Source organism: Onychomys torridus, chromosome 11 (assembly GCF_903995425.1).
Source record: "Onychomys torridus chromosome 11, mOncTor1.1, whole genome shotgun sequence".
In the NCBI taxonomy this organism is placed as follows: Eukaryota; Metazoa; Chordata; class Mammalia; order Rodentia; family Cricetidae; genus Onychomys; species Onychomys torridus.
The window spans coordinates 49,151,201-49,174,521 of record NC_050453.1 but is presented as its reverse complement, the minus strand read 5'-3'; positions in this window follow the sequence as shown (position 1 = coordinate 49,174,521).

Genomic DNA, 23,321 nt, shown 5'->3' with positions numbered 1-23,321 from the left:
TCTTCTCTGCTGTCTCCTGTTCATTTTACTGCAAGGTATTATCTTAGTTAGAGTTTCTACTGCTGTGAAGAGACACCATGACCATAGTTACAAAGAAAACATTTAATTGTGGTGGCTGGCTTACAGTGCAGGGGTTCAGTTCATTATCATCATGGTGGGACATGGAGGTATACAAGCTGACATGGTGCTAGAGAAGTAGCTGAGATTCCTGTGTCTTACAGGCAACAGAAAGTAGTCTATCTCACTAGGTGTGGCTTCAGCATATATAAGACCTCAAATGCCAATTCCAACAAGGCCACACCTACTCCAGCTAGGTCACATAACCTAATATTTCCACTCCCTTTGGAAGCCATTTTCTTTCAAACAACCACAGGTATTGTAAAGGTCACCACAGGAGAAAATTCATTAATAGTCTTAACCAGCTATGTATACCATGTTCTATACATATAACTATCTTGCCAGGCTAATTCTGCTTGCTGGTACAATAATGGGATGATCAATCACTATCTGATTATATTTGAATTCCATTCCACATGTGTAGTTCTGTGCAAATTTACTTAAAATTCTTTGGCTGGGTGTGAGTGTGTGTGTGTGTGTATGTAACAGTATGTATCAAATACAGTGGTATGTATCTAAAGCCTTCAGCAATTACCCCACTTTATATACCTCTAAAGGCTATGCATAAATTGTCTTTAGTTTTTTTCTTGCATAGCTGTGAAGACTTCATCTGAGGATAATGGTTCCTAAAGTTAATTCCAAAGAACTCCAAGACTACTACACAAGGTGGCTCTAAGGACTGATTACAAGGTAGGATGGATATCACAGCCATGAAATCTGTGACTGCCCCTGCCTATGTGTCAAGAGAGGTTTTGGGCTCCAGCTAGCAGTAAAAAAAAAAAATCCTGTTAAACAAGGAGGCTTTCTCAGAAGTTATGAAAGACCCTCCACAGACATTTGTATGTAGCTATATGCACGTAGGTTTGCCTCTACTTGAAGGATTGAATATTGGATAACTTCATGAGGAGTTGGTGCCTTCCAGGGAAGCTAAACACATTAAATGCCAGTTTCTACTTCATTCTTTTCTTCTTTTCTTCCCCTTTAGAGATAGACAGTGGTAGAAAAATTAAAGGAATGGTTTCACAAACTGTGGCCCTTAATCAAGGAAAAGTTCCACTAAACCAGAAGCCATTATACATAAATGGAGCATGTGACCCACTGCCTACCAAAAACATTAATAACTCCCAGCAAAAGAGTTATCCTGCACTCCCTTTGTAACTCACTTCTTGATAATCCATTCCTCTGATTCTGCTATAATTCCCAACTTGTCACTGACCTCATACGAAAGACTTCAAACAGTATCATCATTCTAGGTCAAGAGTACTGGGAAAACAATCCTGCCATCAAATTAAGCTTGAACAATAGTCTCAGATATTCCTATCCTTAACATGCTGTAAGCTTATTCAACTAAAAACTCTAGTAGATTTCCTAAGTTCTTCTTATGCCCACCCATCTCTAAATGAAGACAATGAGAGAAAAGCAAATAAGGCCTTCTAAATTACAGCAAATTGGCTATTAACAAATGGTTAGTGAGATGCCGGGAAATGTTGCTTGAGATGCAGTTGAATGAGTCTAAAAATAGTCCTGTGGTTATGAGGATTAGATAAATTTGTAGAAGCTAGACTCTACCCAGCATGAGATACAGAATAGGTTCACATTAAACTCCAAGAAAAACCTTCTAATTAATATGATTGATTGATTTTTTTTTTTAAAGAATGGAGATGCTTGGGTTTAGGAGATGGCTTTAGGAATAAAGATACTTGCTGTCAATCCCCTCAACCCACTATTAATGCAACATCATTTCAGAGTACACAAAATTCAAAATATTCTCTCTTTTACAAAGATTTGGGGATGGGTTTCCATAGATTTAAATTAAAATTATCAGCTACTTCATTCATAACTTGTCGTTATAGAATATGGTGTTAATAGTCACCAGAAATTATGCACTTTCAAGATTTAGAGTTGAATCCACCATTTGGGGGGATGCTTTTGATATTTCAATCATGTCAACTTTATCAAATAATTTGATACCAAGATGATCTTCTACAATAGCTCACAGCTGTTCAATGTGTGCCGCATTCACTGAAGAATACCTTATTGCCTCAAGTGAAGCCTAGGCTAGCTAAATGTACAGCTGCTCCCACCTTCCTTTCTTAATGTATTTTTCTTGCCCAGTCCATATCATCAGACAAAACAAAACAAACAAACAACAGCAACAACAAAACCCCAAAACTGATGGCAAAGGGTCCTGACATTTTATAATTTTAAACTTAGTAAGAAATTAGAAACATCGAATTTCTTGGGGAAAAAAAGTGGTAAAAATAGACTTTTCTCTCAGAAAAGGTTATTGCATATTGGCATAATTAAAATTCTGCTTGGATATTTCTCCCTGTTGAGTTTAACTTTATAAGCATCCTAGTTTGAAAATGTCTTGGAAAGAATTGGTTTGATATTTTATTCTCTGAATCCTCTTTTTCTCAGAGTGTTTGGGGTCTCTGCCATGATTTTAGCAATGCTAAGTACAAGATTATAGGAAGAGAATTTTGTGAATTCGGGAATGTTGTTGGCTTGATTTTAAATTAGTGAGTGTAGAATTGCTTCACTATTAAATTTGTATCAACTTTGTTCTTTAAAGGCTATTTTGAAAACTATTGACTGTGTGTATCTGTAGGATTCCATACTATGCATGGTATAGATTACCATGTAATCACTGTACAGTGATTTGCTCTGGTCAGTTAATATATACATTATCTCATATTCTTACTCATCATGCTAAGAAATTTAAAATTTTCTTTTAAGCAATTTCATGTATAAAGCATATTTTATTAATATATTTGTTATAAATTTCTTATCCTTATGTTGATGTGACCATATACCTGTGCTAATTAATTTATAAGAAGGATAGTCCATCCTTACTTGTGGTTTCAAAAGTTTTAACCCATTATCTTCTGGCTCTGTAGTCTTTAGAGTGATCACAGTACAAAACATCATGTTAAGGGTATTGGTACAGGATTTGTTCAGCTCACTGCAGCTAGAAAGCAAATAATTGGGAAGTTGTCAGGATCTCAGTATCCTTTTCAAGAGAGCATCTCCAAGGACTTAAGTGCACACTCCAGTGACCTAAGTTTTCCCCCCTATACTACAACATCTCAACATCACCACAGGTTGAAAACAAAAATTGCATGCACTGACTTTTGTGAGGGTTGTGATCCTTGCTATGCAGTGGGTTACCAGAACAGACCACTCTTGTCTCACTTAAATTTTAGATCTTTGAACCATATTTCCCTCTCTTAGCCTACACTCTCTACCCTAACATTGAGGTGCTGGTAACCACCATCAGCCTATCTTAATTTGTGTTTGAATATTTAGATTACAAGTGAAACGGTTTGAGATGTATCATTCTGTGCCTAGTTATTTCAACTAACATAATGTGTACATTTTATATAGATTATGATACATTATGTGCTTTCTGTTTTATTTATTTATTTTTTGTTATTTATTATATTTGTGTTTTAATTTTACACATCAGCCATGGGTTCCCCTGTCTTCACCCCTCCCGTCCCCGACCCCACCTTCCCCCCAGCCCCTCCCCTCCATTCCCATCTCCTCCAGGGCCAAGACTCCCCTGGGGATTCATTTAAACCTGGTGGATTCAGTACAGGCAGGTCCAGTCCCCTCCTTCCAGGCTGAGCAAAGTGTCCCTGTGTAAGCAAAAGGTTCCAAAGAGCCAGCTCATGCACTAACGACAGGTCCCAGTCCCACAGCCTGGGTGCCTCCCAAACATTTCAAGCTATTTAATTGTCTCACTTATCCAGAGGGCCTGCTCCAGCTGGGGGCTCCAAGGCCTTTGGTTCATAATTCATGTGCTTCCATTCATTTGGCTATTTGTCCCTGTGCTTTTCCAATCTTGGTCTCAACAATTCAAGCTCCTATAGTCCCTCCTCTTTCTCAACAATTGGACTCCTGGAGCTCCACCTGGGGCCTGGCTGAGGATCTCTGCATCCACTTCCATTAGTTATTGGATGAGAGTTCCAGACGACCTTTAGGGTGTTTGGCCATCCAATCACCAGACTAGGTCAGATCAGGCTTTCTTTTGACCATTGCCTGCAGTCTACAGAGGATGTATCATTGTGGATTTCTGGGGACCTCTCCAGCACTCTGCCTATTCCTGATAAAGGATGACCACATGAGAACAGGAATGTGCTTTCTGTCTTTTAAAGACTAGATAAAATTTTGTTGCATCACATTTTTTGGTGAAGATTCATCTGTTATCAGACTTTGAAATTGCTCCCAATTTCAATGCTACCCAATTCCCAATTGCTACCATGACTAATACTGCAATGAAGATAAGATGCAGACATGTTTCTGAATGAGAAGAGCAGGCTAGTAGTTGATTTGTGAATGAGGTAAAAAGAATTTAAAATGTAGTAAACTAACTGAATAAAGATAGATTTATTGTAAAAAATTAAAATTACACACATATGTATGTAATATGTGTTTGTGAGTAAGTATATTTGTGTGTCTCTGTGCATGTGTATGTATATGTATAAGGATTACTAGTTTCTATTGTATAAAATAACATTTATTAATTACATATTAGAATTGTGCCTTTTATTTATATCTTCTGATATTGCTAATACAGTTTGGGAGAGCAAAGAACTACCCAAGCACAAGATTTCATTTAATCATGTGTCCCAATCACCTAGAGGGCTCATTAGAAACACAAATGACTGTTTCTGATTTATTAAGCATAGAGTGGAGTATAAAGCTTCTATTTCTAACAAGTTTCCTAGTAATGCTGATACAATAAGACTAGAAACTATGTTTTAGAATATTTGTTTTTTAACACTGGTCATCAGAGTAAAGGGAAGACTAAAACCACCAAGAAATGCTATTGGCCCTGGCTAGGAAGAGTATAATTTAAAAGAACTATACCATGAAACATTAGTTTCCCATTGTTGATGGGAGAGCATTGTGAAAAATGGCGTTGGAAAGGTATTAGGCCATTTCTTATATAACAGTACCTTTGAGTAAATTGCTATTTACCTTTGAGCCCACAGTGCTCAATGAGTACAAAATGAATCATAGCATATTTGTATGATGGAATGGTGGTTATATAAGGAATGAACATATAGACACAGTCAGAAGGCAGATCCTTAGAAGTCTGGTGGTGAATGAAAACAGCCAGATACAATGAATTGATTGCTAGCAAACTCCCTTCATGTCATATTTAATATAAGGGAAATTAACCTATGGTGATTGAAATGAAATGCTGAGTGGACCATTAAGTGTATCCACTGAATGGAAGGTGATACAGGGATGTAAAAGTATGCTATGTATTGATAGCTTCTGGAAATAATGATAAAATTAAAATCTCTGACTTACACTATGAATAAATTTCCTCACTATTAAACATCAGATGTAGTCAGTATAATCTTAGAGTGTGGTCAGTATGAAATATTGGGAAACAAATTTGATGATCATTTAAGGAAAGTGAAATTTCTTCTCATCGGTAAACAATTCTCCAAGTTACTCATAATGTGCTGCATTCTGCACCTATGCTCACTTGGGAAGCAGAGAATCTGTGATGAACATGAAACTTAAAAGGTCATTTTAAGGACCATACACATTTTGTAGCCAAAATGATGCTACATTTCTTAGGAAGAATCCATATCAAAATGAGTTTTTCTTTGTTCTTCCTGATAAAGGTCCATGTTTTATATATACTCTGTTTGGTAAATATCTCTGTTCTACGGAGTAAATTAAAAATCACTCATGAAATTTAAAAAAGAAACTTCCATACACTTCTTATGCCAAGACTGGTAAAATCTGAAAGTCTATGTATATTAACAACCCTCATTGCCATCAAGGAATAACACATTACAGATAAGTTTTAGCATTATGGCTTGCATGTACATCTGATACCAAATATTTTTTTCCTGTAGTCTCTGTAAGCTTTTGCTTTGTCTGTGTGACTTCTGATATTCTGCCTGTTTTGGTAATAATTACCAACTTACATGGAGATACTGTGGTAGACCTGTGCAATTTCAGCTTATTTCTCCAAGAATAGTTATTGAGTTTTTTAACCTGATAATCCTAGCTGAATAGGCCCAATGCCACTGAATTTCTTTCTGGTACATAGCTTATTTCAGTCAGGTGAACGTATGAAAATAAGATCTTCAGTATAAAGGTAACTGGAACATTGTAAGCAAATATTTGAATTATTCTCCCAGTAAAGTTACTTTTTTATTCTTTAAACATCAAAATTAGTATGGAATAAAAAGTACCAAGGTCATTATGCTGAAAATATGTTTGGGGCATTAAAGGAAAAATGGTTTTTGCTTCTCACTCATAATATGAGTTCAAACAAGCTTTAAAATCACCTGCCAATTGTCATTAAGCTAAACTACATTTGAAGGAATTGGTTGAGTAGGAATGTCGGTGGATGTGCCAAGCTTATTCTTTTTTTAATACCATTTAGGATATTTACATGACATCTGCATTTAGGAGGGATTTGTTTTTTTGGTTTTTTTGTTTGTTTGTTTTTTTATAGCAGTACTGGTTCTTAGAGCTTGCCAAACATTCTCCATACTTCTTCATTTTTAAAAAGCTACTTAGCATCCCTGCCTTCCATTATGTACACAACTTCGGGATGACAAGCAGATTAATGATAATAGATTTCTTTGCTGTACTGTGACTCAGAAGGAGAAATGCCCACCAATGTGGGAAGGGAGTAGCCTGTGCTACCTGAAAGTAAAGGGGCTGGCGACTTTACACAAAGGTGTTCATTGGATGTAATGCCGAACTGTGCCAAAGTTTAGTCAGTTTTCCTTTCATTCTGGGCACTAGAGTCATCAACATCCTAACATAATCATGTGGCTGACAAGTATGCACTGCTAATTTAATGTAACCCATTGATAAGATTGAGTTAATACCACGATACAACCTGCTTGTAGGGCTCCACACCTGCTTAGGAATCAAAAAGCCATGAGGAACAGAAGGCAACAAGAAGTTAGTGTGGCCTTGCCACATGTACTTTCCTTCACTGTCGCTGCCACCTAACACAAATCTGATTTATTCAGGTTTAAGTCTGCATTCGCAGCACTATTTACATTGGGAAAATATAATTTGCATGTCACCATCTGCGAAGAAAGATTATTAAACAATAAAGGATTAAGAGATAAACAGCAAAGCCTCTAAGCAATTCATTGAGTCCAAAATATAAATGCTGCGATTCTGAAAGATTTGTTTAAGGGCTTCCAAACTGTTCTAAGGTGCTGACTCCATTCTAGAAATAGAAAGCAGTATAAAATATGAAAAATGCTTTGTTGTTAGATTACCAAGTATGGCTTAGTATGCTTTTTGATTAATTTGGTTCTTTTTTTTTAAACTTTCTACCAGGCTGACTTGATTTCTTTCTGCACTTTAATAGTGTAATTATTACAAAATTCAATCTTTTATATGGGACAATTTGTACCCTCAATAATGCTTACAAAGAAGTTGTATCTCCATTTAACATTTATTCTCAGGATAATGATTGTTCACTCACTAATACTTCCCAAGCAAATACAATATACATTAAGGCCAGTAATTTTGTTTCTTTTCAAATTTCCTTTTCAAAGTTAATTTGTCTGCTTAGTGATGAGTCTTTAGTTTCAGAAAAGCATTTATTAAAGTAAAGTAGTTTCTTTGTATTTAGACATACATTGGGATATCAGACACCAGCAGTGTAATATCTTAGTTTCTGCTCTAACCCACTTAAGTGAGCCAAGCTTTCCTGGGATATTTAGAGGTGGGGCAGAATGAGGCATCCATGAGGCACAGAAAAGATATTGTCCTTGTTTGTGATGAGAGTGCCATTAGTTATAAACACAATCCCATTCTGATTTTCTGAGTAAGCTTGGTAAAAGTCACTATTTGTAATAGAAAACTGATTAAACATCACCACACAATGAGTAAGATAAAAGAACAGAAGTACTAAAAAGCAGATTGATAGATGATTATACTTGTGGGTAGAGCGTCATTTTCATTTCTCAAAAATATTAGTCAAATTTTAGCCAGTGGGAATTATTAACTAATGATTCCAAATATAAAAATCACCTTTGAGCCACCCACTTATTGTGCTGACATGGCTTATTAGTGATAGAGAATGATAATGACATCAATAGTTATGATCAGGAAGACAGTATTAAGAAAAGATGTCTCCTACTACTCAATACTAAAACACTCCTTTTTTCAGTTGTGGAAAAAGACTCATTACATGGATATAAAATGAAAGGTTGAGGAGCCTGAAGTGGTGAAGTGTGACTATGCTAACATGCTGGTCACAAAAACATTTATTAAGGCAATGTAGACAATAGTGGCCTAAGGCTCTAGATGAAGTTGTCTTACCAATAATGAGGATAAAATGGCAAGGATACAACAAATTGATACAATAAATAATATTTAGACTACTGTATTTTGAGCATGAATGGTATGTCTGAAGAAAGGGAGTAGCTAATATGGAATATTTTAGAATGATACAGAAGGTTTTTTAAATTTATTTAATATATTTTCAACATTTTAGAAACTTGCCAAACAAGAATAATATATTCCTGATCTGTCAATAGGAAAAATGAGAAATATTTAATGAGTATTATATATTTTTTTCTTTTAATTTTAGAGAAGAGTCCTGTATAGTTTCCTTTTAAATATATAAATTTTATTTCAAGTGAAAAAGTCAGTAGGTTGCAGAAGAACGTGCCTGAGAAGGGAAGAATATTTTCCAAGTAGATTATGTCTGCACTGATACTTCACTAGTCTTTCAAATTTTCTTTCTTGTATCACCTGTCCCAGGAAGGGAACTAAAAAGTACTACTGGGGTATTATGCTTTCAGTGGCAATGTTGTAAAGACTGCTGTGGGATGTCATTTTGTATGCTATGAATATGTTTTGCTCTGATTGGTTGATAAATAAAATGCTGATTGACCAGTAGCCAGGCAGGAAGTATAGGTGGGGGTGGGGGGTGAGGGTGGAGGAGCAGACAAGGAGAATTCTGGGAAGAGGAAGGGCTGAGTTAGGAGTTGCCAGCCAGACACAGAGGAGGCAAGATCACAAGGCAGAACTGAGAAAAGGTACCAAGCCACATGGCTAAGCATAGATAAGAATTTGGGGTTAATTTAAGTGTAAGAGCTAGTCAGTAATAAGCCCAAACCAATGGCTGAGAGTTATAATTAATATAAGCTTCTTAGTGATTGTTTTATAAGCAGGCCACGAGACTGTTGGGACTTGGCAGGATTGGAAAAACCTTCCTACTACAAAAGACTCCATGAATTTGAGAAAGATCATAAAGGGGTACATGGAAGGGTTTGGACAGAGGAAAGGAAAAGAAGAAATACTGTAATTATAATCTCAAAAATAAAAGATGAAAGACTAAGTAAAATATAACTTTAATAGTAACTCAGAGTAAAAATTCAGTATTTACTTTGTTTTCTGTAGTGATAATTGTGGACTAGAAAAGTGGCTTCCATCTCTTTATTTATACTATTTCAAAAGACAATAACAAAACATTTAAAATAAAATCCTATCAGTATTAACATAACAGTTTTATATTTTTATATTCAGTATTATTTCCAGAAGAATTTGTACTTACACACCTACAATGAATATTTGATGAATACCTTCATATATATGGATACTAAAGGATAGATCACATAAAGGTTCTTGTTTTGAAGGTACAAATATTCTACAAACTGGATGACTACTTGGAATGACAAGATAACAATGAAGGAACATAGCCTCATAGTGCATGAGAGGGACCAGGCTGCTTCTGAGGGGCTAAGAAGGTCCTTACTGCATAGTATAAAGTTACATCTGTAAACATAGAAATGTGTTCAGGTTATGCAGCATCAATGATACAGTTGGCTTAAGAAAGAAATTCAGTTGCATCATCATAAGTTGACTCCCATGAGAAGGCCTTTATTTTTTAATTGACACCAAGTTTATTAAAACTGTCTAACAAGCAGATATCTGGTAGTGTTGCACTATTTTTATTAAAGTATAATCATTAGTTATTATTTAAAGATAGCTTGGAATGATACCTTAAATGAGTATCTGTTCTTATTGATAATTAAGATGTTGCATAGTTGTAATTAGTGATAGTCAAACTGTTACCATATCACTAAGCATCTTAAATGGCTACTATTGCTAGAGACATTAATTCATACACTGTATTTATTTGGTGGCACTGGTCTTTTCAAATACTAAGCAATGGCCACGTGTTTAAATAAAATCGGTTATGGAAATTCTGTTTCTAGAACCACAGAATGCAGAGCTGATCTGTTTGAATTCCGCATAGATGGGAATGCAAAACACTCATCATTTCCCTATGACCCTGCTGTGTTTATTTGAGGATTGTTAGTGTCCTACTCACTTGTTGCCTGTGGTTTTAAAATAATGACAGAGAAATTCAGTGAAAGGATAAGCCTGACAATAATCATGCCTGGCCAATGAGTCAAACTGTAAAATTATTCTATGTGTTCACAATAGCCAAACAGTGCTCTGATGGGCATAATCATCAACTTAATTTACTTTTAGACAAAACACAAGCCAGACATTAGTTGTTGGATCATAGAACTGAATATATACATTTGCTTAGGTTAAAATTACTTCAGTTGTAGTTTAATGTACATCCTACTATCTCAAAAGATTCTGAGCACTATGTGTTAGGCATCTCTATTCTAAACACATTCTGTAGCAGGCTAGTGATGGCAGTGTTAGTTTTAGACAGTCACACTATACATTTTGTATCTATCTCCTCATACACCTGGTAATCTGTGTTTAGGACTAAATGACATTGAATATCTTGACATTTGCAACTGGTCAGAAAATTAAATGTCATTATTTTTTTCAGGATTTTTTTCATGATGTGGTATTATGCAGCCTAGACATAAGTGAATGAAACATTTGTTCGATGTAGGCTTTATTAGCTTATGAAATTAAAATTATTTTTGTCATTATAGTGTTTTGGAATGTCCTAGGGACAATTCAAAATACTATGCAGTTAATAATGTAATTTAAGGAACTTTGTGGCTTTTTTTTCTTTCTAATGATTTATTTATTTTTATTTTATGTGCGTTCGTGTTTTGTCTGTATGTCTGTCTGTGTGAGAGTGTCAGATACCTTGGAACTGGACTTATAGACAATTGTGAACTGCCAAGTGGGTGCTGGGAATTGAATCTGGGACCTCTGGACGAGCAGCCAGTGTTCTTGACTGCTGAACCTTCTCTCCATTTCCGACTTTATGGTTCTGAATGTGACTATAAGTATACCTTTACATATTACATACGAAAAGGACTTACCTTATTCCTTGGACTTATTCAGCTCCCTTCAATTCCTAGATGTGTACAATATTTCCTAATGAAAAATGTGGTATGTATTGAAATAGGCTGTTATTAACCTTTGCAGGCCACATAGACTTTACATAACAAAGCAGTAATTTATACAATGATGAGTCAAATCATTAATGGAATGACTCCTACATGTGGCTTCTGAGTGAACTGAAAACTTCTCATGATATAGTTTTTACATAAAAAGAACTCAGCCATCTGTACCTTAGACAGGTCATCACCACATTACAGGTTTATTTGTATCTACAAACCAACAGCAATATTTACAATGTAAATCTTTAATCCAATGATATTGAAAAGTCAAATTGCTGTGGGATATTCTGTATGTCAAATGTGTTGCTCTGATTGGTTAAAATAAATAAAGTGCTGATTGGCCAGTAGCCAGGCAGGAAGGATAGGGTAGGTGGGACAAGGAAGAGGAAAATTCTGGGAAGTGAAGGGTGGGTCAGAGAGACACTGCCAGCTGCCGCCATGCAAGAAAGATGTAAGGTACTGGTAAGCTACAAGTCACGTGGCAAAATATAGATTAATAAAAATGAGCTAAATATAAGAGTAAGAGCTAGACAATGGTAGGCCTGAGCTAATGGCCAAGCAGTTTAAATAATATAAATGTCTGTGTATTTATTTTGCAAATAGGTTGTTGGACTAACAGGGCTTGGCAGGGGCTGGAAAGAAGGTCTCCAACTACATCAAATCAAATGTTTAAAGTTGCAAGCTGCCTATCATTTTCCCTATTATGATTATGCAGGTTAGCAATAATTTCTTAATTCTACTATTGATTAGGTAAGAAGGATGCTGTTACTTTTTAAGAGTATTTGGTGAAAGTGAATTTGTAGCAGAAACTTGGGTTCTCTTTGTGTCCTCTGTTCATGACTGCTCACTGAATAACTTTACATTTAAACTTTCTGTGTGGGTTGTTTTATATTAATTAACAGCCTCACCATAAACAGTCATTTACTCATTTTTTTATTTTATAGGAAAAAATGTTTGGAATTGAATGCAAAAATAAAATAAAAAACAAACAAAAAACAAAAAGCCTCTTTACTTTGGCATGTTTCTTAGCCCAAAACAGCTGAACTGGATGTTTGTCGAACTTGGCAAGGACTGGAATCTGAGATAGAGTAAACTCATGCCAGCTTCCATTTGAAATTAAATGTTCTGCCAAAGTAAGAAGCTACTGAAAATTGGGACTTTGCATTAATCTTCCATTTCAATAGATACCAGGAATGAAAGTTATAATTTTAATAAGTAGTATTGTGATATTATAAAAGGTAAAATTATATTCTTTAGTACTAGAATTCCCAAAGTGACACTTGTAAGTTTACTCATTTGGACAAGTATTGAATAGTTCATTTATATTTTATGTTGTTTTATTACTCTCTTCAGATGCAGCTTTCTCTTCCTATATGGTGTTTTGTCTCCATTTCAAATGTAAATCTCATTTTCTGAGTGTTCCTGTGTTTTTCTAGTTTTTATGGAAAACATATTGAAATATCTATTTATTATACTCTTTAGAATAACCCTGTACCTACACAATTTCATGTTCTTTTCACTTTATGTAAAGTTTAGAAAGAACGATATATACTTGGACATTCCATAACCCATACATGGAAGATTTCTAATAAATGGAAAGTCTACTCCTATCTATCTATCTATCTATCTATCTATCTATCTATCTATCTATCTATCTATCTATGTAATCTACCATCTATCGAATGCATTGCAGATAATTTTATAAATAGAATAGGTTGCTTTTGATTTAAAAGTATTAGAAGCCTAGAAAGTGAAGTTATTATAAAGCCATGTTTTCCTGATGCTACTTAATGCTTCACAATTAGGATATCTAACTCATGCTGCCAAACATTTAGTGACTTATGTTAGATGTTTAACATTTGTCCCTGTACTCAACCCAGTCATCTAATGCAGATAATAACATTAATCACCAGTCCTCTCTCTCTTTCAGCCAACCCAGCCAATTCTGCACCCCTAAATAATTCCAGATTCCCTTTTCTTCTCATTTTCTGCTGTCTTTCTCTTTTCTTAATAGAGTGATAGCTTTGGAGTTAAGCACATACTACTGTTCTTCTACAGGACCTCAGTTTATCTACCAGCACCCATGATGGACAATCACAACTCTCTGTACTACTGCTCCCAAAGCTCTGACAATCTCTTCTGGGCCTTTTGGGCATTGTACTCACATGTGAGTACAATGCCCCCCACCCCACAGATATACACAGATGATTTTTTAAAATTCTAAAACGAGAGGGTCACCTTGATTACTAACCTGATGAGGTCTTCCTGCTTCTGTCTGGTCTTCCCTGTAGTACAATAGCCTTGTGCCCCTGGAATGAGCTTTGAGGTGGGAAGTATCTGATTTTAGCTCTTTCTTCATTGAAGTCTTTTTACAGTGCCTCACTTAATCTATCATAAATGTTACCCTCTTAAACAAGACCTTATACTTTGCCTGCACTACCGATTGAGTTGAAGTTTTCACATCTTACAGATACCCATGATGTGTCTCCCAAAGTCTCTAATTACTGCCATGTAAAATTCTCCCTTTGAACAGCTTTTCTTTTTCTGAATAAGATGTGAATGATGCCTTTGAGACTGTACAGAAATATTTATGCCCAATGTATTTTATTTTCTGTCTTTTCCTGCCCTTGGTAAAACTCATAGACTAGGTTTCTGTAGTGCCCAACCTCAGGCCCACTTATGTACTCCAGGGCAGCCGTGAATATAGCCCAGCACAAAATGGTAAATTTACTCAAAACATTAGAGACGCACTTTGCTAGTTTTTGATAACTTAACTTGGCGTGTGAACTTTGTACATGATGACAATGTGCTGCAATGTAAAAGCTTGGAGGTGTGTGATATTTGCAGCATGGGATTCAACCCGCTGTAATAGTGTGATTGTAATTTACCTAGCATGGAAATCTAGCTCACAGATTTACATGATAGGACACATGATAGGTATTCAATGTGAATTTGTTCAATAAATAAACATATAAATGTATCCGTTTTCACTGATCTTTACTTTATATGGCCTTATGGTCCTTTGGCTATCCTAGGCAGGTCTAAATGTCAAAACTTCATATGAATCTCTATAAAAAAATTTTAAGTGAAAGGCTGGATTATATTAGAGTCAATGATTACTTCAGAAAAAAATGTTTACTTTTTATTGTGTTGTTATAACAAAATCCCATAACTGAATACTTTAGAAACTAAAGAGGATAATCTCAGCCCACACTTCCAGAGATGGACAAGTCTCTGAAATACCTGCATGAGCATCTGCATCCTGGCCAGTGCTTTTGCTCATGGCATAACATGATAAGAAAACAGAAAAGGGAAACAGAAACATGAAGGAAGAGGACAAGAAGCCACACTCAAGTGTCACGGCTACTTTCCCATTTTCCATTAGACATTTCTGAGGCCTCCACCTTGATGATGTAACTACCTTGCATTATCTCTGCATGTAAAGGTTTTGCCATCTCTAAACAGCACCACAGAGAACAAAGGGATAACACTCACACACCCATGGAGGATCCATTAAACAAACGTACATCTGAAATAGAACGGTTGTTGTTTTAAGAACTTTGCATACATTATTGTACTTTACAAGTACGTACCATAAATTGTGTAGTTACTAATGCCAGTTTACAAGTGGAGTAAATATGAAGTGCTTTTGTTTGCTTTTTTTTCCCTTTGAAACAGTTTCTCTGTGTAGCCCTGGCTGTCCTAGAACTCACTCTGTAGACCAGGCAGGCCTTAAACGCAGAGATCCGCCTGCCTCTGCCTCATGAGTGCTGGGATGAAAGGCGTGCTCCACCACCACCTGGCATGAATGGTGTTTTTGAAACCTTAAAGAAATCTATAGCTCCCTAAGAGTTGAAGCCACATCTAGTAAAATTCTGTAAGATTACAAGTCTATGCCCACAAAGCATATAGTTATTTTATTTTAAAATCTTCCTGGAATATGTTCCTATAACTAAAATTATGGGAGTCAGTATAATTTAGATGAGAGAAAAAACACTAAAAGATGTATTATCAATAAACCTTGGAGGATTGAGGGTGAAGATGAAGGGGTGTGAGTAGAATGTTTGCCTAGCATCATGAAGGCCCAGGCAACATGCCATCAGTACATAAAATAATGTCTGTTAGGTTCTGACACTCTAAAGATGTAGACAGGTAAGATAATCAGAAGTGTGGTGTGTGTCATTCTCATTACCTATTATTTTGAAAATTTAAGGCATCATTTGGATATATAAGATCCTGGTTAAAAGAGAGAGAGACAGAGACAGAGAAACAGAGAGAACTTTAAACTTTAGCAATAATACAGATGATTTTTATATGTCTTATGATTAATTTTTAAAAGCACATGAGACAAGCTAGCATTTGAATGAATTATTTATCCAATGGTGCATTTCCTTCATTAGACTTTTGTTTCTCACAAATCTTCTTTATAGAAACAGACTTGATTGTTTAAAGGTCTTTCTCCTCTCCCCTACTCAATATTTCTTTAAAGTTAAGCTATTAAAACTCTGAGAGAAAGGAAGCTGTTGAAAGCATGAAGTTGGAATCTGTTGCAGTTTTAACTTTCTATTTTTATCTCTTCTGAGTTTCAGCAGCTCTTCCTTCCTCTCTTGATGGTTTGAAAGATTGCTTTTTAAGCTAGCTGTATCACCACAGTGTATAATAAAACATGTTTGCAGCACTTTTATGACAACAGAATCTCTTTCGTGCTTTTCTGGCATTAGCAGCTGAGACCGTTACAAGGAAACCCTGGGAGACAAGGTAAAGATGACAAAGGTGATAAACACCTGCTTGGGGAATGGGGAAGACTCACAGACAATTCCCTTCATTTATATCTACTGAGGCAGACTGAGGGACTAAACAGGCTAGAAGAATAATGTGGTCTCTGGGATGAAGTGCAAGCAGGACACTTTTCTCTTCATCATGAAACTGTATGCATGGTGTTCAGGAAGATTCTCATAGTCTGTTGATGGATGGTTCTGACATTATATTGCCAAGGTAATTATCATAACACAGAAATGTGTTTTTCTAGTAATTTTCTGCCATAAGCTCAGGCTAGAGTTGCCACATAGGCCAAATAAAAATAAAGAATACCAAATGAAATTTAATTTCAGATAACAATTATGTAAGTGTGTACGTGTGTATGCATGTATGTACTCCTTGTAATAGTCTGTGCCCTGTGTACTACTTCTACTAAAAGTATTTTGTTAAATTTTAAATTTAACTGGAAGGATCATAATCTAAGATTTCTATCAGTATGTTTACATAGAATATCTTCCAATTCCTATGACTATGCACAGTGCATAAAGATGGAGTAATATAGACATAATTTGTAACCCATTTATAAACTCACATTTCAACTTTTGGCTCTCTATATAATAATGTAGGGGTTGGCATATTACCTGTAGGTTTTGTTCATAAATTAAAAATAAATTTTATATATACACACAGACACACATATATATCTTTCTTCTGTATTTCCCTATGAACTATCTTTTTAAAGTCCACAACTGATTGCACAAAATGAATCACTTAGTTCCATTAGTTATATAAAATTCAGCATACCCAGAGAACAAGATCTAACAAGATGTCATGTTCAAGAAGTGCTTCTAACTTGGCAGTACCAGCAGCACTACCCAGAAGGCTACCGACACAGTGTATTAAGTCAACTGAGATTTACTTCTTAAATCCTAAACTGATTGCTTCACTTTGCAATTTTTAGTCAACAACCTCAATTATTATGTTGTAATTATAGAATTCAATACCAGTTAAAACATTTTGACTATTAAGAATTATTATTACACTATGCTTTTACCTTTTATCCAGAAAGCAATATACAATAAAAATAAAACCAAACAACAAAGTAATAGTAATGATGTCCAGATTATTAGTTTTCACATACTTTTGGAAATAGCATCTAACTTACTTTTCTTAAGTTGGTGACATCTTACATATGAACTATATAGCATTTGTTTCAACTTTTCTGTAACAAATCATAGAGTAGTTCATGAATATAAGTCAAAATAGACCTCATTAACAATTAAAAAATGTGTCTGGTATTAACTGTGTACAATAAGTTTGAGCCATTTTAAGCAGATAAACAGAAACTACATCATTCTGGAATCCTTTATTTTTAGTCCTTGGCTGTAGGCCTATTTTGTGATACTGAAAAGCAGATGTTAACCACTGAAGAAACAATATTGACCAGTAGGCAATGCAGAAGTTCCTGAATCATATAGGTGGCCTGCCCAGGTGCCTTGATATAGGGTATTCTATTCTATGACCTCCAATCACTTCTTATGTATGTTCTTCAAGTTTTGAGTGAGGAGGTCATATGGCTCCATGGGAAAGGGCTGTATCTTTTGTAGCCATCTTAACATTTAATTACAGACAGTGCCAGACAGGTATCAAATCTACTGTGCTCTTGTTGGCATCAATATTCATATCTTCTTGGAAGCTCCTCTGTTTTTAAAGACCTTGGCTTTTCTACTTTATTTCCCAAATAATCTTATTGTAGCCAGAGTGATAATTGCCTTTATAAATTGATCTACCTGCCCCAAAACTTGTATGTTATGTAATTCCTATAAGAAATCAATGCTCTGGGTCAGTCTTGTACTCACTTTTTAATATAACCAAACAATACTTATGCTGATGAAATATTTGGGGAAGACATCAGTGGAAAAATTATCATATCCTCCCTGAGCCAACTTGTTCATTCTTCAGCCCTATTCTGAATTTTCTTTTCCTCTAAATAGCTAAATGAACAAAAACTATTTTGGTCTCCATAACAACAGATAATTTTGGTTCAGATGATAAAAATGAATAATAATGCATTCTTATTTCACTGTTTTTATTGACATTTTAAACATTTATTTTAATTCTACTTACTAATCCTTCTCTTTATGTGTTTTCTGTTAGTTTGAAGTTAATTATGTTAGAAGTTTTAAAGAATATTAAAGAACGGATTGTTGGCTAGGGAGCTGGCATAGTGTTTTGCATTTGCCACACAAATGTGAGGACCAAAGTTGTGATTCTGAGAATCCTATAGAAAGGCTAGATGGGCATGGAGGTCTGACTTTAGTTTCAACCCTGAAAAGCAGATACAGGATATTTCTATGACAATCAAGATTAGCCATAACTGAGAGCTCTGAGTATGTTTAAGACAACCCACACCAGTAAATAAGTTGGAAGATCTAAAGAGAATGATTCTTACATCATCCTCAGGCCTCAGCATACAAACACATTCTATAAAACAAGCATACCCACACAAATGTACCACACACACACACACACACACACACACACACACACACTCACACACACACACTCACTGGGGTGTAAAATAAACTAGGGACTGATGATGATGTAAGTTGTAATGATAAATTTCTATTTTCTTATAAAAGCAACATGGCTTTTTCCAGCTATAAATAAGAAGTGGACAATCCAAACAAACGAAAATGATGCTTCTATGTACAGGTTTTACTGGGAAAATCTTTCCTCTATCATCTATTTATTTTTCTTGCCAATTCTGTCCAAGCAGTGAAGAGAAAGCCTGTCCCACACTTTGTAACAGATGCTGCCTGGTCAGGACATTGTCTGTGACCTGACTCTTGCCCTTGATTAACCAGCAACAGAGACATATGCAGAGATCTACAAACTGCTGAGTTTCTTACAGACTTGAAGTTGATATATTGAAAGTTGATAATAGTCCCTGTACCAGTTGGAGACTGTCTTCTCTCTAGGACTTTACACTTTACAGTATAGATTATTTATTACTGCTTAAAATTTCTTGCCTTTTTATATCTTCAGTGTTTAATATATTTGAAATGTTAACATATTAACATTTTTGATTTTTTAAATGTATTGCTCCTATTTATGTCTTTTGTGACCCCCCTTTTTTTCTGGAAATTCATATCATGGCATCAGAATGAAATGCTTTCTACTAGTCTAGATTTCCAAAGTGTAAGATAAGGAAAGAGACATTTCAATGGATATCATCATAGACATATAATAGAAACAGACATTTCAATTCCTATCTATAGCTTACACATATAGTAAGTCTTCAATTTTGTCAAAATTCAATAAATTAGAGTTCTCAAAGTTTGCTCAACTAAGTTTTTGCTATTTCTGTCAGACAGGGAACTAAAAATTAAAAGTATCTTCCCCTAAAGTATAGCTAGTTATCATACAATTCATGTCCTGGTGTCTTTGTTCATGCTGTTCATCCCATCTGGATGGTTCCACATGCATTCTCTAGATGACTGATCCTGAAAAATGAAACTTTGAATCCACCCCTTGTTCCCACACATAGTCTCTGCACATATTTCACTGAAATAACAGCGAAAAGTCACCTGCAACACTTTTTGCACTTAAATTTTAGCTTGCTAAATTTTTTTTGGGTCTGATGCAGAATTTTTGATAATATAAGATGCACTGACTAAAATCACTATGCCCAAGTTCTCTTTGAGTGCTCAAGTAAATTAGTGTGTAGCATAACATGGTTTCAGAAAAATCTATGGTATTCTAACTGAAAATTGGCTATCAAAAAGAACAGGGTAGAGAGACTGAGGAAAGAAAAGGACAAATTCAAGATTGCACAAAGTGTAATTTATTAGGAACTTAACAACCATAGAGTATTGGAGGCAGATGAACTTCTGAAACCTCAACAAAAAGAGGTAATTAATTATATGCTAAGGCAGACAAATAAGGCCCAAGTGAGTTGGCTTGGCTTCTCAGAAGTGATAACATGTTAAATATCAGTAGACACTGTAACATCACTGCTTGGCAGAAACACTTGATTGACATCTAACAACTTCGTTGTGTAGAGTGTGGAATGCATGTCAAGGGGTACCTGGTAAACAAGACAGCAGTTACAACCCAAATTATTGCAGTTTTACAAAGTTGGAAATTTCCAACTATCCGTGGGTCAATGGAATTGATATTACAAATGCAATCTGCATATAAAATACAATCTCCATTAAAATTTCAACACAATTATCCTCATAAATCGAAAAAAATTATCTTCAACCTCATATGGATATACAAGAAAACAAACAAATAAACACAGGATAGCTAAAACAATATTGAATGATAGATGAATTTCTGGATGTATCACCATTTCAGATTTCAAGTTGTACTGCAGAGCTATTGTAATAAACATAGCATGTTTTTTGGCATAAAAGGAGACATGTTGATCAATGGCATAGAATTGAAGACCCAGACATAATTCTAGACACCTGCAAGTCACAAAGTAGATAAAAATACACACTGGAGAAAATACAACTTTGTTAGAAAAAGTATTGGTCACACTGGATGGCAGTAATGTAGAAGAATGAAAATAGATACATACCTATCACTCTGCACAAAAGTCATCTCCAAGTGAATAAAGGACCTCAACATAAAACCAGTTTCCATTCATCTATCATGAAAACAGAAAGAATTAACAGGCTTCTGAAGAATTGTATAGAATATTGTAGGTGTAACTGTCTTGTTAAATAAGAAACAGAGCCAATTGCAGAGTTAAAAGCCAAGAGTTAAAAGCCAAGCAATAGTTAAGAACTATAAACCTTACCCTTTACTGCCACTTCTGTCCTTCCCTCCACAAGAGACCTACTTCCTGTGTTTTTCTCTTTTTATAGACTTTCTGTTCTGCCTTCTCATTGGTTGTAAACCCAGCCACATGACCTCCTCATCACTGCCTGTCTATACAGACCTCTAGGTCTATATGGTTGGTATTGAGATCAAAGGCATGTGTCACCATGCTGGCTATATCCTTGAACACACAGAGATCCGCCTAGCTCTGCCTACCAAGTGCTAGGATTAAAGGCGTGCACCACCACTGCCCACCTTCTGCTATGGCTTGCTCTGACCTGAAGGCAACTTTATTAACATACAAATAAAATCACATTTCAGTACAAATAAAATATCACCATAATTTTTATCACTGATTTATGGTTATTGTAATCATTTTATCAGTAAAATACATTTAATTATACTTCCTATCAGAAGTTATTCAAGGACAGAATTACTGATCACTATGAAATAAAAACATAATTACAACCTTTGGGAATTACCATTCTATGTCAACTTCCTTGTGATTAACAGTTTTGGATGGCACATATGAATGAGATCTTGTGGTATTTCTCTTCTTGAGTCTGGCATAATTCAAATAACATAGAATTTTTATACACAATTACAAGGTTACAAATGGCAGGATCATTCTTCATTACTGGCAAATGGTATATATATTATTTACCTGTCCATTTATTAGCCGATATCACCTATGTTGTTTTCATTTCTTGGCTATTCTGAACAGTGTTGCAATACATGTGGCTCTGTATATGCTCCTTGACAGACTGGATTAATTAATTTCCTTTGGATCATATGACACTTTTATTTTTTTTTTCCTGTTGAAGTCCTCCATACAGTTCTTGATTATGGCTATATTAATATATACTCATATCAGTGTGGCATAGGTTTCAATTTACTCTACGTTCTTGCAAAGACTCTTTAACCTTTGTCCTTTTGATAGTAGCTGTTCTTACTGAGATTAGGATAGTATATCATTGGGGGTTTGACTTAAACATTCTCAATGCTTTGAGCACTTTTGCATCTGCCAATTATCAACTTATGTATCTTATTTTGAACAATGTCTGTTTGGGTTAGTGTCCCTTTTTACTCAGGGTGCTTGTTTGCAGAGTTTTATGAGTTCTTGGTAATTTGGGATAGCCACCTCTTATATGATCTATATTTCAAGTATATTTTCATTGTGTAGATTGTCTTTTCGTGTTCTTGGCTGTTTTCCTTGCTATGGAGTATCTTCCTGATTTGATGTATCCATCTTTTTCTTTGATTTTTGTTTCCTATTCTCTTGGATTCTTTTCCAAAAATGCTTAGTACATTATAACATATTAAAGAATTTTCTTCTAATAGTTTTATTGTTAACATTTGCTTTTTTAAACTGGGTATTCTAGAGATGGATCAGTAGTTAAAAGTGTTGGTTCTTTTATAGAGGGCCAGAGTTTGGTTCCTAGCAGCCAAGTAAAATGGGTCACACAGGTCAGTAACTCCAACAAAAGTGGATCTGATACTGTTTTGACCTTTTTAGGCACCTACAACTGCATGTTCACAAGGACATACCACACACACAGACACACACACAAACACACACACACACACACACACACACACACACACACACCATACACATACACACACAGCATAAGTTTTTATCTCTAAAATTTAATAACTGATGAACAATAAAATAACTAATAAGCAATAATAATATTTAATGCAATTATTAATTAAATTGTATTAAGGTAATTTAATGTAAAAAAGCTAAGTGACTTATAAAGCAGATTCATCAGACTAATACTCGGCTTCTCAATGGGGACTCTGAAAGCCAGAAGGTCCTTGACAGATGTAATGCAGACTCAAAGAGACCCTGGATGCCAGCCTAGACTAATATACCCAGCAAAACTTTTAATCACAGTAGATGGAGTGAACAAGACATTCCAAGATAAAACCAAATTTAAACAATACCTAGCCACAAATACAGCCCAACAGAAAGCACTAGAAAGAAAACTCCAACCTAAGGAAGTTAGATAAACCCATGAAAACACAGGCAATAAATAACTCCATACCAGCAAATCCCAAAGAAGGGAAATACACACACAATGCCTCCAAAAGAAAATAGGGATTCACAATCACTGGTCATTAATATCCCTTAATATCAATGGACTCAATTTGCCTATAAAAAGACACATGCTAACAGAATTGATATGAAATCAGGATCCACCCTTCTGCTGCATACAAGAAACACATCTCAACTTCAAAGGTAGACACTAC